This window comes from Uloborus diversus, chromosome 2, assembly GCF_026930045.1.
Source record: "Uloborus diversus isolate 005 chromosome 2, Udiv.v.3.1, whole genome shotgun sequence".
Taxonomy (NCBI): domain Eukaryota; kingdom Metazoa; phylum Arthropoda; class Arachnida; order Araneae; family Uloboridae; genus Uloborus; species Uloborus diversus.
The window spans coordinates 50,026,187-50,029,352 of NC_072732.1; the positions used below are offsets into that span (position 1 = coordinate 50,026,187).

General features: G+C 30.9%; 1 non-coding gene across 1 annotated transcript; it reads right to left on the reverse strand.

The window, feature by feature from the left end:
• Window positions 1-453: 453 nt before the first annotated feature.
• On the reverse strand, window positions 454-525 carry Trnaa-ugc (transfer RNA alanine (anticodon UGC)). The gene has a single exon. It is a non-coding gene; the product is annotated as a tRNA-Ala (tRNA).
• Between the last annotated feature and the right edge of the window lie 2,641 nt (window positions 526-3,166).

Sequence of the window (3,166 nt, forward strand, 5' to 3'; positions counted from 1 at the left end):
TTTTATGTTTTGTAACTTTATGTACGTAACACTCACTCTATCAAATAATATAAACGTAGAAACCATACACTGAATTATAAAAAAAAAAAAATTGTTAAAAATAGTTTTAAAATAGAAACCCATTGAGGACGATGTGAATTTGTTTTGCATTTTGCATTTTTTTCAGTGAAATTGGAACATTACCTTTAGAAAAAAGGTAGAAAGACTGCCTACTTTCAGTAATATTTTTTTTGTATTAAAAACCAAGTATTTCGTGCTTGTTTTCGAAGAGAAAATGAATAGAAATGGGGGAGGGGGGGTTAGAGCAGTTCTAGAAAGTGGAAAATATTGATATCAAACAAGGTTTAAGGAAAATTAACAGTTATTATAAAATCAAGTGCTACCAAAGCGTGCTTATTCATTCATATCATTTGTAAACATCGACCTGCAACAAAAAAGTAAGGAAACAATTTTTGGAGGTGCGGGGGATCGAACCCCGGGCCTTTCACATGCAAAGCGAACGCTCTACCACTGAGCTACACCCCCACACAGCAGTGGTAGCTTGAATAAATAAAACAATTTTTTCAGCTGCATACAAGAAGCACTTACATTTCGCCAAATTGGAAACATCAAATGCTTCTTCAATACTATGCGCAGAAAACTATTGAAATTTTTTAGGAATAACTAATGATCTACGTGGATCAAACAGTGAATTTGGATAGGTATTTATCGAATTTCATTCTGCATTAGATCTGAAGGAAAATAAAATGCAACAAAATTTAGTATGAAATACACCGGCAGCTCAGTCAAAGGCGGTAACTTACTGAAAAAAACATTTAATATGTTGAAATTACTACACTAAGAATTGTTCCATTAGTTGAATGGATTGAATGCTTTAATCAATAACAACTGTCAGATTGCTATTTAGAAGAGAATTGATAATAATTTTGCATTGTAAAAAGATACATTTTATGCATTATAAAACTTATTTCATAAAAAGCAAAAAGAGTGACCTTCTAATATTTTCAATCTATAAATGGCTTTATTTTAGTTTGATTCTTCTTGTATCGTTTCTACGTTTTTTTATTAAAAGCATTGAACAAAAGCGTATATTCATCTTATAGTTATGCACAGAAAATGCACGAAATATCAGGTTAAAAATTAACAATGATTTAAAGCAGGCTAAAAGTAATAAATAATACGATTGATTGCTGAACATTTTATTTCATGTCTTGCTAATTTCATAACGTTACAACTTATTCGGAATCAACTTTTCGGTAGAGATACAGATAAACCGCTGTTGAAATAAACAGATTTTATCTAACTGATGCAAAAGTTTCGTATCACATTACACTTCGTCAAAATTCACGAGTTTGACAGCTAGTTGATGCGAGGATAGTTTCAAAAATAAAAGTTAACCTTTTTTTTTTCTTTAGTAATGCTCTTGAAATATTTTTTGTGAAAAAAATGCATTCTTATAAAGAAATTGCGTGTATTACTTCTAAATATTTCTAAAAATGCTTTTGGAAAATAGGAAAAACTATTTATTTCGCAAGAATAAAAAAAGAATATATATATATATATATATATATATATATGTGTGTGTGTGTGTGTGTGTGTGTGTGTGTGTGTGTGTGTATGTAAAAAGAGCATAACTGTGAAATGTGTGTTCCGGGGAAGGAGGCTTGTTCAGTTTATACTAAGTATTATTCCATTTTTAAAGGATTATTAAAGTTGAAATCCGATAGCTTTGTGCTATCGTTTTTTTTTTCTTTTTTTTGCAACTGACACCGAAATTACATTACTTGTTATTTTGTAAAAATCAAGCTGAATATCATCAATAAACATCAATAAACCTGATTAACTCACAGCAAACTTAATAAATATGCAAACTAAACAGAATTAAACAAAAAAGTGCACTAAGCAAAACTAAATGATGAAGTGAACAAAAAAAAAAAAAAAAGGTATATGAGCTAAAAACAATTAAATAGGCAAGTGAACTAAGCAAAACTAAATACAAAACAAACAAAATTATACAAGCAAACTAAAAAAATAAGTGAAATAAACAAAACTAAATAAACAAGCATAACAAACAAAAATCAGGAAGTACGCTAAACCGCTAAACGAAATTGACATACTCACAGACATAAACGAAGGCTCAATATATCGTAAAAATATCGTTAAAAGCAAAAATAAGTCAAAAATATTCAAATGAATAATCGCATATTTAAATGAATATTGAAAAAAAAAAAAAAAGAAAGAAAATAGGATTTTGAGATGAGAAAAAGACATCCTATGAGCTAAAGTCCAATCCCAAACTCCGTTTTCTATTTATCTAATCGGATCGTCGTAACATGTTAAAGTTTTAAGAAACCATGCGAAATTTTCACAAATAAAGAGTTGTACGTCATCTGTTTCATTTATCACAAAACAGAGAAACTCGTAGGCTCGAAAACATGACTGCCCTTTTAATGTAGTAGACTAATTGGAACAAATGTCTCAGAATTCATCCATATTAAAAATGCTTTGACAAATCAAGGTATTTCGGTTCTGTTTATTGAAAGCAAAACCTATTTTGGAAAAGCTAATTCGAAATTTTAACCGCAGTTGGTAGATAATTATTTACACTACAAAACTAGCGCAGTCAGAAATTCGCAACTCCAATAAGCTATAGGGGACGCTGCAGCTACTGTCCAATGGCGGATGAAAAAGGTAAAACAAACAAATGCCCTTATAACTTGCTTCGACGCTTAATGAATGACAGTAATTTTTCATCGTGTTTGTGGGAAGCTGTCTTTTCCATTCTTCTGAAATTACATTACATCACAAACTGTCTGAAGATTGTAATTTACCACAAAGAAAACACGTGGAATGGAATGTTTTACCTTTTTCTTTAGTATTGTTAATCACCGCAAGGTAGCGTATTCGAGCTCTGGAGTTGCGAATACCTTCTGGAGAGGGTTGGTTTTGATGAAAAATACCTTTTAAAGGGGAGTTTTTGATCAAAAATATCTTCTGAAGGGTTTTTATTTTTTTGATCAAAACAGCCTTTTCATATGCATAAAATACTGTATTAGAATTTACATTTATGTTAAAACCAATGGCTGTGGGGGGTGTTTTCACCCCCTCCCCCCCTCGCTGAGCCACTGCTATGCAACAAAATACATAATAAAAAATGTCGCGCTCT